This window comes from Lactuca saligna, chromosome 7 (assembly GCF_052625555.1).
Source record: "Lactuca saligna cultivar CGN05327 chromosome 7, ASM5262555v1, whole genome shotgun sequence".
NCBI classification, from domain to species: Eukaryota; Viridiplantae; Streptophyta; class Magnoliopsida; order Asterales; family Asteraceae; genus Lactuca; species Lactuca saligna.
In genome coordinates, this window is record NC_136423.1 from 168,372,856 (window position 1) to 168,388,940 (window position 16,085).

Below are 16,085 nucleotides of genomic sequence, written 5' to 3' on the forward strand. Positions count from 1 at the left end.
CCGGTGCGAACTCCGCTCTGAACCTGGTAGAGAAATCAGCCCAGGTCATGGCATCCAATGCCGCATCATCCCCAATGGCATGTCCTACCTCCTCCCACCAGTCACGTGCCCTGTCCTTCAGGAGACAGGACGCCAATCTGACCTTGTCCCCCTCGGGACATCTGCTAGTGCGGAATGCGTTGGCCACATCCGCCAACCACCTGGTACTCGCTATGGGGTCCCGTGCCCCGTGATAGTCAGGAGCCCCGCATGAACTGAACTCCCTGAAAGTGAGTGTGCGCGACCCCATCACGACCGCCATCTCAGTACGGAAGGTACTCAGTCTCTCATCCATCATCTCCAAAATGCCCTCCTTGATCGAACCGAAGATCACAGGAGTCTGCTCAAGTATGATGCGGGTAATCTCAGAAGAAAGGAACTCTCTGGTCTGCTCATCCATCTGTCCGACCTCCGGGTCGGATCCCGATCCTGATCCCCCTCCGGCATCTGAACTGCCGGCTGCTGGCCTCGGACGCAAAACTACCATTCTGAAACATAACATAACAACATCAGAACACCGAAATATTTCAAGGGATCATGATACGACTACTAGCTTCCTGGTCTAATCTCGGCCTTCCTTGATTCGAGTGCGGATCCTCTGCTTCCAGTAGTATGGGCCCCTACTACCTTCCACATCTATCCGTACTTTCCTCAAGAACCGCCTTGACTTCCCCAAGTCACTTCTACCGCTGCTATCCTCTGCTACTCTCGTCCTAGGCTTGCCCTAGAGAAACTCGGGCTCAATACGACTGGTCCTCAGCTGCTGTAGGTCTCCTCGCACTGCCAGTTAGCCATCACCTAAACACCATCACATGTGATGGGGATCGGATAATTCTTCGAGTAAAAGATCCGTCCCTACAACGGTTGGACTCAAACAAGAGCTGCGCAGTAGGGCCAGTTCCAGCACTCTGGGATTATTCAAACCTGATTACATGTGGTGTGACGTGTTCACCTAATGGCTAACTCCCATTACTCGGAATCCCACTAAGCACTAAGCAAGCAGCATTCGGACAAGGGAAACAGACTCACGCAATCTATTCTTATAACAAGAAACTGCACTAGCATAGGATGCTAAGCTCATACTATCAGGCATAACCTAAACAGGCTATCCTACTGCTGTCTACTCAATTCTAGCATGCAATATTCATAGAGCTGTAACACATAAGCAGGCACATAAGGCGTTCTCCTACACCCTTAGTCCTATTCTAGCATGCTGTTCTACTAAACCGAAATTGAACAAATAACTTGTATGGGTAATTTGGGAGTACTTACTTGAGCTCGGTTGACCGCATGCACACACCTCTTTCTTAAAACGATTCTTTTCCTCCTAAACGTTTCTCAAAAATTCTTTTGTAAAAACATTTTATTGAAAAAAAATCTTTTATTTCCCCGTAGTTTGAGTTCAGATACACCCGAGAGTGTATCCGAATCCCTCAAACCAGGGCTCTGATACCAACTTGAAACGACCCAAAAATACGACCCAAAAATTTTTGTTTTCAATACCATCAAAACTATAATCAGAGTATCATATAAATAAACCATGTGTGATATGTCCCAAAAAGATAATAAAGTACTGTGCGGAAACTACATCGTACTACATCGAAACAATAACTAAATCAATCAGGATTAAGCTGAAGCGGTGGTGTGTGCGATGTCGTCACCCAGAGCTCTTCCCTTTGCTTGCGGGAGTACCTGAAACCAAAACTGAAACTGTAAGCACGAAGCTTAGTGAGCTCCCCCAGATTACCACATACCATACAAAACATATAAACACATACTGGGCCTTGCCCACTGCATCGAGCCGAGGCCCGGAAACTGCATCGGACCGAAATCCGGAACTGCCTGGGACCTTGTCCCCTGCATCGGACCGAAGTCCGGAACTAACTGCATCGGACCGAAGTCCGGAAACTAACTGCATCGGACCGAAGTCCGGAACTGACTGCATCGGACCGAAGTCCGGAAACTAACTGCATCGGACCGAAGTCCGGAACTGACTGCATCGGACCGAAGTCCGGAACTGACTGCATCGGACCGGAGTCCGGAACTGACTGCATATAGCATAGCATATCATAACAAATTATATAGCATACTGCATCGGGCCGTAGCCCGAAACATATCACATACACATAACACATAAGACACGTCTGAACCACGAAGGCGTCAAACATACCAACTACTACACCGGACCGAAGTCCGGGACTACTGCTAACTGGATGGGCCGGCATTGTGGCCTTAGACCCGTCCCTACTAGAAGGAAACTCACCTCGTAAGCTAGCAGATGAGTGTGCGGCTCGGAAGGCTAACGGCTGCTGCTCCTGAATCTCCTCGGCTACAAATCCATAAACACACTCAATCAATCACTAGCACTACATTCAGGGTAAAATGACTCTTTTACCCTTGGTCAAAGTTGACTTACTCAGGGCTGACTCGCCGAGTCGGGATATCCGACTCGCCGAGTCTTAGACTCTCCGCTCAACTCTTACATGCTGTTACTCGTCGAGTGTGGCATCGACTCGACGAGTACTCTCTGGATCCAAGAACTCAGATGATCTTCATCCGACTCGCCGAGTCAGATGAACAGACTCGACGAGTTGTTCTTAATCCTCAAGAAGATTGCCTTGGACTCGCCGAGTCGTATGAACAGACTCGCCGAGTCCCTCCATCACTGAGTCTACTCTCAACTCGCTGAGTCCACTCCCTAACTCACCTCGCCCACTCGACACTGAAGAAACTGGAGAACTCGGGACTCGCGACCGGACTCGTCGAGTCGTTCTTCCGACTCGCCGAGTCGCCGCCATGCAACATATTTTTACTCGATTTCTCTTGAATCCAACACATGCAAATGATAGATCTGGGTCCATTAAGCTGTTTTACCACGTAAAGTTTCCAACTTTACGTGCACAACCACATGAATGAGGAAAATAAGACTAAAATGTGCACCATAAGGGTAGATCCATGGCTAATATGCAATGTAACTCCAAAAAGGTAGTGGATCTGGACTCTACAACACCCCAACACTCAGATCTAAAGATATTTCGGCTTAATAACACATTCAAGCAAGCATAAAGCTTGGAACAAGCATCAAATAGCCCTAAAAGAGCTCTAATGGAAGTTTAAGCATGAAACCAGAAGGGAACTTCGAAAATACCTCAATAAGTTCACACTTGACCTTGGATCTTGGCACTAGAACACGTTTCCTTGCTTCCTTCTTCTTCTCCTTCTTCACCTCTTCACAAAATGGAACAAGATCACATATAAGCTCACAAATGGAAGGTTTAGGGTTTCTCACAGTGCTCTCAGGGGGAAAGTGACGAGATGGAGGCTATAATGGGGTTTAAATAGGGGGCAAACCCGGGGAGTTAGGGTTTCACCCAGACAGACGGACTCGCCGAGTCCATGATATGGACTCGCCGAGTCGCCGGCTCCCGCGTGCCCATGATGCGCGACCCGACTCGGCGAGTCAGGCTAGAACTCGCCGAGTCCCTCTTAAAATCTCAGCCTAAAATCAAATTAATTAACATACCGGAAACGGGTCGTTACATATGGACTTAGACATTAATCCAACAGGATTTATCAAGGAACGGATTACAAACCCTATTCATTAAATCCATGAATGCTGCGGGAGCATTGGTTAGTCCAAACGATATAACCAAGAACTCGTAGTGTCCATATCTAGTTCTGAATGCAGTCTTCTCGATATCTTGCTCTCTTACTTTTAGCTGATGATATCCTGACCTTAGATCGATCTTCGAGAAATAGCTCGAACCTTGCAATTGATCAAATAGGTCATCAATCCTCGGCAACGGATACCTATTCTTTATTGTTGCCTTGTTCAACTCTCTGTAATCGATGCACATTCTCATACTTCCATGTTTCTTCTTCACAAATAACACCGGAGCTCCCCAGGGCGATGAACTAGGTCTAATGAAACCTTTGTCCAATAACTCCTGAAGTTGCATCATCAGCTCCTTCATCTCCGTCGGTGCTAATCGATAAGGTGCTTTTGCTATTGGCGTGGTTCCTGGTAACAAGTCTATTCTGAACTCCACTTGTCTATCAGGTGGTAATCCAGGAAGATCTTTGGGAAATACTTCCGGATAATCACACACCACTGGAATACTCTGCATCACCTTATTTTCCTTCTTAGCATCGATCACGAATGCTAAATATGATGTACATCCCTTGGTCAAACACTTTCTAGCTTTCATTAGGGAAATGATTCAATATTTCACTCTGTGTTTGTCCCTATACACCATAAACGAATCCTTCCGAGGTGGGTTTACTTTAACTATCTTCTTCTTGCATAAGATTTCGGCATCATTGGCGCTAAGACAATCCATTCCCAACACGATGTCGAAACCATTAAGTTCGATATGCAATAATTCCTCGTGAAACTTATTCCCATTAAGGTCGATTAAGATGTTTTTCATACGATGGCTAACACGTACAAACTTTCCACTAGCTACTTTGACTAATAAAGCATTATCTAGTCTATCTACAGGCAAAGCTAGCTTTCTACCAAACTCATGCGAAATAAAGGAGTAGTTGACTCCAGAATCAAACAAAATTTGAGCAGGTAATTTGCTTACGAGAAAGGTACCTAAAGCGACATCATCTTCATCTTTCGCGGCCTCAAGTGTCACCTGGAAGGCTCTCGCCTTCGGCTTTGGTGGAATGTTGGGCCTAGCTGCCTCCTTCTTCTTCGGACAGTCTTTCAAAATGTGCCCCTCTTCATTGCAACAAAAACACATCCGTTTGTTGTTTGGACATTCATTGGAAAAATGTCCAACCTTTCCACACTTGTAGCAGGTTACATCCTCGCTACATTTCCCAAAGTGCTTTTTCTTACACTTATCACACCACTTCTCTTTGCCTGCTTTTCCTCCAAACTTTTTCGAATCAGATTTCGAAAATTTGTCTTTCTTACCGGAACAAGATGTTCCCTCAAACTTTCTGTTCTCACCAACCTCAACCTTGTCGGTGGTTCTCCCCTTAATCATGTTCTCAACAGACTTGGGAGCCCAGATAGCTGCCTCTAGAGTATGTGCCTGATGTACTTGCACCTCGTACTCCCATGGGAGTCCCTTCGCATACCGGTCCACCTTTGTCAGCTTGTCTGGGACGATACGCAAGGCAAACTCCATCTTATCGGTGAAGTTATTGGTTTATTCATCAACTGACATGCTGCCTTTCGTCAATGTTAGAAACTTGTTCTCCAACTCCAACAGATTTTGAGCCGAGCAGAACTTGTGCTTGAACTGCACCAAGAATTCTGTCCAAGTCAATTGCAGTGGCTCATTAGGGCTTAAAGTCTTCCCTAGAGTGTTCCACCAACGAACGGCTCCACCTTGGAACTGATGCACTGCATAGATAGTTTGCAACTTGCCTCTGCAGCCACAAGTCATGAAGGCTAACTCCATTTCAGAGATCCAATCCATAACCCCAATCAGATCCTCCTTTCCATTGAAGGTCGATGGTTTGCAAGTTAGAAAGTCCTTGTACTTGCATCCCATTCCATCATTCCTTCCATCATGGTTGTCTTGCCTAACTATCGGTGGGTTGGCTTGACCAACAGACCCACTGAAGTTTCCACCTTCCGAGTGCCCTTCATTGAATTCGGGCTCTTCCACACGAATTGACAGTTCTTCACGATTCTGTTGAAGCAACCGCCTAGTTTCATCCATTTGACGATCCAACATTGTTTGAATCATCATTTGCACACCAGCCATGGTTATTGGCTCAGGTGTTGCTGCTACGATAGGTATTTGTTCAATCACTGGTGGTTGATTCCTGTTTTCACCAGCATTTCCAACTCCACTTCTTGTTCTCACCATTTTGATCTACACACCGAATAAGGTGAAATTAGATCCTCAATCACGATAGATATTCAAATCATCCTTATCACTCTGAAACGTTTACATGCTAGTTCTAATATCGTAGACGTACGCTTAGAATCCTACACACATAAGGTTTCTAGATCCGGTCGGCAACAGACCATAGATCCGAACAAATAATATCATATATGGCAACATATAACATTTAGCACATAAAGCATTTTAGGCAACTTTCCTAAAATAAACTAGTGCTCGTGTCTAAAACACAACAGACACACATCTCAAAATTCCACTTAGCATTCTAAGTTTAAGTCTAGAAATCCTGCAAATTCCTAGTTCGCTTAAACTAATGCTCTGATACCAACTGTGACATCCCCAAAATCTCGGCCAGAAAAGACCGATTTTCATTTATGCTTTTAAAATAATTTCAGAGTAAATCCTTTGATTTGAAAGAGTTGCGGAATTTGTTCCCAAAAACAAAACATGGTAAAACAATGTTTACCAAAGCATTTCATAAAAGAAATGTATTTTTCATTATATAATGAAAACTCGGGGTGTCATGTTCCGATACAGACCAATAAGCATAAACGATAACATTACAAGTCATTCAACAAATATATACATATACAGACTTGTAAACAAAACAACTTGATGGTTCATCCATCTTATGCCCTCGCGCCACTTCCTGTAATACAAATAAAACTTAGTGGGTCAGGCTTGGGAGCCTGGTGAGCATATAGGGTTTTCAACCCACAATAAATAATCATATTTAATTTTCACCAACCAACAATAACCCAATTACCCATTCCCATTATTCTCACTTTATGTCCCTAAGACAACTAACATAAGGGACCTAGTCTAAGAATATTTCATCGGGGCGACAACACATGCTTCGGGGGTACCTCAGCAATATAAGTCAAATAAGGCAACCATGAGGGGGATGGAGTACAGCGAATGAACACCCAAGTTCATTAACACCTACAGGTGGCGAAACTTATAATGTTCCACAAGACTATCTAAAAAAATCTGTGGTCGTCATCTAAACTCCGCTAGATGACTTAATCAAACAACAACAAGGCCTCTCATCTGTTTATTACACACCAACTATCTACCCATGTTCTACCCAACATATTAGTAGATAAAAATATACATTTTTATACATATATAAAAACCTGTATAACATGCTTTAATCAACACATATTTCACATAACAGATGAGGCACACACACATAACACATATCTCATAGAGAATAAATCATATCTATGAGTTAGAAGAAAGTGAATACACATTCACACACATAACCACAAAATTATACACATAATAGGTACTTTGTATAAAATACTTCATAATTATGTGTCACACCACCGAACCAGACGGCGGAAACGTCCGAGGGCTATCGTGACTCATTGAATACCATCACAATGCATATACATGAAACATATCACATAGATCAAGTAGGCGTTCTCTTTTCGGTGGTAGAGGTATAGTTTTAGATTCCCTATAAATCGCGATCTCATCCGGACGTGTGTTAGTTTTACTTTGGAGAGAATGTAGTTGATCAGGCTACATTCACTCCTTGGTATCACTAAGAACAGTCCCGAATTAACCGAGACACTAGTATTATTTTTGTTTGGTTCGGCGTTATGTTCCTATTCCTAATGCAAGCAAGGGTGTTTTATTTACTTGTTTTGTTCAGAGTTATGTTAGTCCCTCTTTTTGGTTTATAGTTGCATATCCATGTGTGGCTAGATATGCTAGTTCACTATAAACAGAGCTCTGATACCAACCTGTCACACCCCCGAACCAGACGGCGGAAACGTCCGAGGGCTATCGTGACTCATTGAATACCATCACAATGCATATACATGAAACATAACATAATACATCACCAACATTTGGAATGATACAACTGGTAGCGTTTACATTCATTACATTGTTCAAAACATTACATTCTCAAAAATAACTGTTTGACACTACTTAAACCACAGCAAAACGTCATAGAGTACAAATCATCCTTCACCTTATCTGTTACCTGAGAATACAAGTATTTTGAAAACGTCAACATATGAAATGTTGGTGAGTTCATAAGTAGTGTTTGAAATCCAATGTATTGTTTGAAAACCATCAGAAAATCCGATATTTTCTAAAAATAGATTAGTGTAAAAATATGTGATGATCCATGAGTATGCTTGTTTGAATTCTATAGATGTAAGCGTAAGAGTTGTGAATTTCGACCGGTAATTCATAATTGTACTTGTTGAAAACCCTAGGAAAACCCGACGTTTTCCTATCACTTTGCTTTACTTAGTTTGTGTACCGTTGTTTCGTTGCGTTAGAGGAAATCGTTGAGCTCCGGAGGCATTGAGAATACAGTGGGTGGTGAAGTGTTGTGACGTGCGTTAATGAAAACATCCAATCGACAACCTTACAAGCGATCCCTTAGGCGTCACTCGTAATTCTTCACACAACTCAATCCTCCCGGACTTGTGTAGTCCCACGACCGGAGGGAAGAAGAGAAGGTGCGAAACCCTCGGTATTTCCCCGCGTCGTTCAAGACTATTGCAATTGCGAAGGGCCCGAAGCCCAATCCCGCAATCGTGAGTTCCCGACTTTACTAGCAGCACTGAAGGACCCTTGGGGACCAACATCATGTTTGCCATTGAAAGTCCTTTTACGTTATGTCGGATCGGTAAAACCCAACACTTCGTAAGAGATAGGTCTTCGGGCCTTAAGATCAGGTCATTGGGCTAGCTAGGCTCAACAAACAAGATTTTACACTTTTGGGGCCCAAAGATGGTACGTAGACGTCTGTGCACACTCGCATGTATAGTGACTTCCCAATCGTTATTAGTTATGAATCGTAATGTCGTAATGTCATAGTGTCGTCGTGTTAGTAGTTTCGGATTTTTATTGGTTCGAGACCGAACCAATTCGTTTGACAACGACTTTTGGTATTGTAATGTATTGTATTTCGTCGATAGGCGTGGTACCATCATTTGGTCAAATTGCATGTATTGAACTAGCCTTGAGAATTTTCTGTTTTCAGCCCCTCCTTGTTTGTAAAATTTACCCTTTTCACCCCTTTATTTAAAAACTTTCCGGTTTGGTCCTTAAATCAATTTTCTTGACATTTTAATACCAAACATTACTGAAATAAGTATTTTCCAGCATATTTTTCATAGAAAACAGCTTAAGTCCTTGATATTGCAGTTTTCTCGGTTATAACCCATCTTTTTAGCAATTTTTACATTTTTGGCCCAATTTGGAAATTTTTTGCAACTTTGGTCCTTTTTAAATTTGAAAAGCATTTTAAACCTTTGAAAAGTACATGGAACACTTATAGTCCACTGTTTTACAGAGAAATGTAGTTTTGGCCCTCCAAAACAGCAAATTTCGCATATTGGGCCTCATTGGGCCGAAAATGTCATCTTTAGCCCAATAAGCTTGGAATTTATGTTTTTAACCCTCCAAATAGTATATTTTCAGAAAATCCATTATGTAAACTGTTTTGACTCATCTCACCCATAAGATTTCGAAATATTTCATTTTAGGCCCTTCAACTTTGTATTTTCAACATTTTATGTCAAAAAAAATGAGTTTTTAGCCCAAATTAAGTGTTGTCAAGCCATTTGGCTATTTTTCTTAGTATACTTTGCATGTAGTAGTATATTTTATGCTATAATAAAATACATATCTCGGTTTTTAGCATTTCATAACTAGATCTAGTATCAAAATCATACAAAACATACATATAAGCATAGAAATCAACCACAACATACACATAATGATGGATCTACACCTTTGCTTGTATTCTCCCCCACAAAAACTTATAAAAACCGAAAATAAGGGGGTATGAAACTCACCTTGTTTGAAGCTTTCGGTTTTTGGAAGAAAAGATGGAAGAAAGTTTGGTGATTTTCGGGCTTAGCACCCCTTGATGAAGATCTCGGCCTTGAGGTGTTTCTAGGATACAAGATCATGATTTCTCATGAATTAAGAAGAGATATTTGATAGATCAAGGAAGCTAGATCATAGAATTAAGTAAAAACTTACCTAAGATGATGACTAACTTGCAAGACCCTCTTGAAAGCTCCTAATTTTCGAGATTTTTGGAGTGGGGAGGAAGGAGTGGTCTTAAGTGATCTAGAGAGAATGGGATGGATTTTGTGAGTGTGTGTGTGTGTTGTGTTCGGCCGAGAGTGAGAGGGAGGAGAGGAGAGAGTGATTTTTGAAGTGATGTGCATACATGGAAGTATGAGATGTTGCATGGATGTCCATTAGGTAATAATGATGTGGCACTAGAAAGTCAACCCTTCTCTTGGGCTTGCTTTGGGCCGAGAACATGGAAGGAGAAAGGAAAAGTTTGGGCTTTTTGCTCCTAAGCCCAATATTAGAGTTAGTCTTAGGTATTTATTGGCCTATAAAATAAAATTGTGATTTTTATGTTTTAATAAGCTAGATTGGGTTAATCATGGATCAAAACTTTCAATTTATTTCATTATAGGCCCAATATGGCCCATAATATTGAAATAAATGAATGTGGGTCCAATTAGAGCCCAATTAGGGTTCTAAGCCCATGATAGTCCAATTGGAAGCTTATTGGTCCATTTGGATCCAATAAGGAAGTTCTAGTCCAAAGTGGATCTAAATAAGAACTTCTAGGGTTTCCAATTGCTTGTTGACTATTTGTAATGATCGTATGGTGTATTTGATTGAAATTTTGTTGTCACAATCATGGGTGTTACACATGTTCTTAAGCTTTTGATTCACTTTAGCTTGAGTGTATAGTTTACAAGACACAAAATTTCCAGTTGTGACATCATCCCCCCGTTAGAGGGAATTTCGTCCCGAAATTCTGTTTGAATGCTAGATTTGAGAATGCTAGAATAGGTGAGGGTACTTTTGCTTCATTTGATCTTCGCGTTCCCAAGTGAATTCTGGCCCACGCTTTGCGTTCCACCGTACCTTCACGATTGGGATGCGGCTCTGTTTAGTACGCTTCACCTCCCTGTCCATGATTTTGATTGGTTCTTCGACGAACAGGAGATTCACATTGATTTCGATTTCGTCAAGAGGAATGACAAGGGTTTCGTCTGATAGGCACTTACTGACGTAGGTCACGATTTCCGCCTTCATGTTAGGCCAGCAATAGTGTTGTTTAATATCCAAATACATCTTATCGGAACCGGGATGAATAGAGTACACTACTAGAAAAACAGCCTTTTACGATGCTCATTGCGCATCGTAAAAGGCTCAGACGACGCGCGAATACGCGTCAAGGAAGGCCCTGTCATAAAGGAAGACGTCACACTTTTGCGCGTCGTCTATAGACGACGCGCATTTACGACGCTCATTTACGACGCGCATTTACGACGCACAATGCGTATCAAGGAAGGCCCTATCATAAAGGAAGACGACACGCATTTGCGTGTCGTAACCTTACGACGCGCGTGTTAATGACACGCAATGCGTATCAAGAAAGCCCCTGTCAAGAAAGGCCATGTCATAAATGAAGATGACACACATTTTTGTGTATCATAATTTTAAATGTTTAAAAAAAGTATTATTTATAGATTTACTAATTGTCAAATTAAATAATACATTAAAAATCTCATAATACAAAATAAAATACCATAAATAACAAAGATAATTCATTTCACTAATATGTCAAATACAAATAATTATTCCAATAGTGAGTAAATGTTATAAAAAATGAACTCATTTATATAGAAGTGCATTATCTAGCTTACTATGTGCCAACAACTCTTTGTGTGTTTACTTTTGCTTGATTCTTGTTTCCTCCAAAGCTTCTAGCCATGCCAAAATATGATATCTTAGGGTTCATGTCCAAATCAAGTAAAACATTGCTAGCTTAAATTCATCAAGTCCTTGGCGTGAAGTCTTAGATAGAATCTTAACTGCAATCTCCAATCCTTCTAGCAGACCCTAAAGATCATTATTGGCCATGTACCAGGATCAACCTGCAATCTGTTATTACTTGCAACATCTTTTGCCTGTTTGACCAAGGTTATGCCTTCAGCAGCAACATGTTGCATTGCGTCAAAATGATAAAAACAAATGACAACAAATACAAATAACTGCATGCTACTTTAAAAAAAATAGAATCCAACTCCTAAATCACAAAACCTTTTTAAACATACAAGAGACAGGATCCAATTCATGGGGTATTTTTGGAAAATAGTCTTAACATTCTTGACAAATCATCAACCTGCAAGTGAAGGGTAGAAAGGGAATTGGAGCTTGGTGATGCTCATGCTGGTAATTGAAGCTTCAAACGCCAAGCCAGGTAGGTGATGCTCATGCTTGAAATTGAAGCATGGAATTGCTTTTCCAATTGTACGTACACATACACATGAGATGAGAATAAGAAACTACTGTATTTGATTAGGTTTAGCTAATAATAAGCTAAGGAAGGGGAATGTGCTAAGAAGTTATTATGTATAGAATGAGAAAGAATAATAACCAAAAATCCTGTCTTAGACTTATTAACTTTTCACCTATTTGTCTTTCTTCCTAAAAATATTCATTTAATCTGAATAAATATTATGAAACTTGGTTTATTGAAAGCAAGTATTAAATGGTCATGGTCATGGTCATGTAGTAGTAGTCTTATTCAATCTAGAAAATTGCAAATTTTGTCCCACTACCACCCAGGCGAAGAGTAAAGACGTAAATGCCCTTCCTCATAAAGCCTGTGTTATTATGATTATGCTTAAAGTAAAAGACTGAACAGAAAGAATGGGAATGGAGGTTAAGTACCTTATGAAGTAATAGTAGAAGAAATCAGCATAAAGAGCTGTTTGTATTAAGCTAGAGAAACAGGCTGAAAACAAACAAACAAACAAACAAACAAAAAAGTCAAATGAAATACATGTATAGACAATAAGAATAAGAGAAAAGCTTTAACTTACATATCCATCCATTGAAATGGGGTTGTGTGAGATACCGACAAATCCAGTTGAGAATATTCAATGCACGGTATGCCCTAACAATACAATGCAAACAAACAGATTTTCATTCATAGCATCCTATTTTCTAAATGATTATTATACTATTTTTGATCATTTAAAAAACCATTTTTCATGGTTATCTAGCTTCATAATGATATCATGCCAAAATATAGAAAGGAGAATACCCAAGAAAGAAAACATATTGACCGATCAAATTGTCAGCATTTCCACTTCGCTGCAGCAGAACCAACTGTGGGAGAATAGCAACAGCTTCCAAATAGATAGAAAATGCCCAACATATCTGCACATTCCTAATAATATTAAAATTGTACAACCTTATCTATTGCTACATTTTTGTATCTTTATAACACTCCAATTAGGCTAAGCTTTTTTTGAGGAGGGCATTCAGGTCTTTTGGACAAGAGCCAGTCCATGTTCTTTTCATATCTTCTTAATAATCAACATAACCGCACTTATTCTCATATATAATTTTGTAATGATTAATTGATTATAACATGTTTCAGCACAAAGACAATGAATTAACTTAACTGTAGTCTGCTTATAATCCTGGCACAAGGTGAAATCTTTATAACATCGGGTGAGTCCACACTGATATTCAAACACAAAACAAGAGCAACACATCCTGTTTTCATCTGCAGTTAAAAAACATCATTTTAGATCTAACTATAAAGAAATACACTACCAATAACAACCCAACAAATCATAGCCTCTGATTTCAAATGCATAGCTGTTTTAGCAACGAATGATCACAATTACAAGAACAACAACACTAATAGCATGTTGGATTTAGCATATAGCAATAGAAGCCTCCAGCAAATATCTAAAGCAAATTACTTTGACGATCATGTGAACTCCAACTAACAAAACTAAACCACCCACTACAAGCTTTTTGCTTAATAACTGTTGGTGCAAGTAAGCCAGGTATGGCAAAATACAGCTTTATGTGGCAAGCATACATGATTACAGGTTACCCTACTCATCTAATCAGTAATAGTGGGAAACTAATAGGTCCAACAGAAACAAGGCATACACCTTGTCTGATAGCAGATTATCTCATAAGCATATAAAATGCAAAAGGAAATCGAAAATGATGAAAGGGTAAATGCAGGAAACAACAGATTACCCGATCCTTAGGCCGCCATTTGGAGACCAACCCACTTTCAGCAGGAAACAAGATCACCACTAGCAAATACACACTTATAAACTTCCAACCCAAGAATCTCTTCATTCAGTCTCATCAAGTGGCTTACATATACTTTTTAGCCATTGCAACTCTCAATCAGCTTCCTCCTCTTGTAGTCTTTGGAAGAACAGTCTCTCTCTTCCCTCTCCTTTTTATTCTCACAGTAACTGCTATAAAAGATGGATACGAGGATTGGAGAAGACACAGATCAGATAGAAATGAGAACAACAAAGAATCTCTTGTGACAATCCCTTGTGACATGGTGCTAATGTGGACAAGTGATCCTAGTGGCATTGCTTACATACAAACCATGAATTTAGATGGAGAGTCGAATTTAAAGACACGTTATGCTAGAGAAGAAACATCCTTAATGCCATTAGGGTCAATATCAGGGGTAATTAGATGTGAACAACCTAATAGAAACATATATGAGTTCACAGCTAATAGAGTTAAATGGTCATAAAGTTTCCCTTAGTCAATCAACATTATCTTACGTGGGTGTCAGATGAAAAACACAAAATGGGTTATAGGTGTTGTGTATATATGCTGGACAAGAGACAAAAGCTATGCTAAATAGTGCAATTTCCCCTTCAAAAAGAAGCAGACTTGAACAAGTAATGAACTCAGAAACTATCTGGTTTTCTGTTTTTCTATTCATATTATGTCTTGTTGTTGCTATTGGGATGTGTTTATGGCTGATGAGTCATCAGGATGCAATTGATACGATTCCTTATTACAGAAAGAGCTATCTTATAAAGGGAAAGTTTCCAGGAAAACCGTATAAATACTATGGGATTCCAATGGAGATGTTTTTTTGCATTTTTGAGTTCTGTTATTGTGTTTCAGATCATGATTCCGATATCTTTATACATCATCATGGAATTGGTTCGATTAGGTCAATCTTATTTCATGATAGAAGACAAACACATGTATGATAGCAGTACAAACTCAAGGTTTCAATGCAGATCCTTAAGTATAAATGAAGATTTAGGTCAAATTTGTTATGTGTTTTCTGATAAAACTGGAACACTTACTGAAAACAAAATGGAATTCAGAAAAGCTTCTATTTTGACACGTGTATATATACTGTGTGTTTACTTGATTTCTTCAATTTTACCCCAGACCATGACTATTGACTAGCCTCTAAAAATCAGGTGTGCATGCTGAAATGGTGTTGACACGTGTATATATACTGTGTGTGTGTGTGTTGAAGAATAGTTGAAATGAAAAACTTACATGCCAACTAGAAATGGCTCTACATAAGAAAACAAGTGAACTTAAATCCACTGATGTGTTCACTTTCACCTGCAAACCAAAAAAACATAAGTAAGTTTCTGCTTCAAATCAAATCAAAAGTCAAAACCAAACAAAAGCAGATGCATACCATTGCACAGAGACCTCGAAAAGCATCCTCCTTTTGAATATCATCCCGAATGTTGTTGACATTAAGAAATTTAAGTATTGTCAAATGTTGTTTTAAGTAAAAATTCTAAGAAAAAGGAAATGAGGTTGAAGTTGTAAAAATTTTGGGACTTACATGGCTAAAGCAATATGCCATGCTTGCATGAAATGCTCCGTGTGAGGTGATACAAGCTGAGGACAAACTCATGCAAGTCTACACAGGTGATTGCACTATTTTAAGTGACTTATTAAGCCCTTCACAAATAACATCAAAAACTAATAGATGATGATACGACCCATGTTGGTAGAAGCTCCACCTGGTCGACTAGACTCGCTGTTGTTGGACCGAATTACCCCTCCACTAGTCTTGGGTGTGCCGATACTGAACTTGTTTTCATCTATCATAACAGCAAGAGTCATGGCTCTGGCCAAGTTTGCTGGCTGTAAAATACGAACGGCCGAACGTGTGTCATCCTTGAGACCATTAATGAAGGTAACTTCCAACACGATTTCTGGTATGTCTCCCAACTGACATGATAGTCTCTCAAAATTGCTTACGTAGTCACGTACAGTTCCTTCTTGTGGGATGGCGAGAAACTGATGATAGAGATTGCCTTCACCTGTTAATTGGAATCG

General features: G+C 40.1%; 1 long non-coding RNA gene and 1 pseudogene across 1 annotated transcript; one reads left to right on the forward strand and one right to left on the reverse strand.

The window, feature by feature from the left end:
* Positions 1-13,097: 13,097 nt before the first annotated feature.
* On the reverse strand, positions 13,098-15,483 carry LOC145007586 (uncharacterized). Its single transcript, XR_013662998.1, has 3 exons — positions 15,433-15,483; positions 15,285-15,353; positions 13,098-13,145 (listed from the first exon to the last, which is right to left on the reverse strand). It is a non-coding gene; the product is annotated as an uncharacterized LOC145007586 (long non-coding RNA).
* On the forward strand, positions 13,789-15,188 carry LOC145004878 (phospholipid-transporting ATPase 1 pseudogene; annotated as a pseudogene).
* Positions 15,484-16,085: the final 602 nt, after the last annotated feature.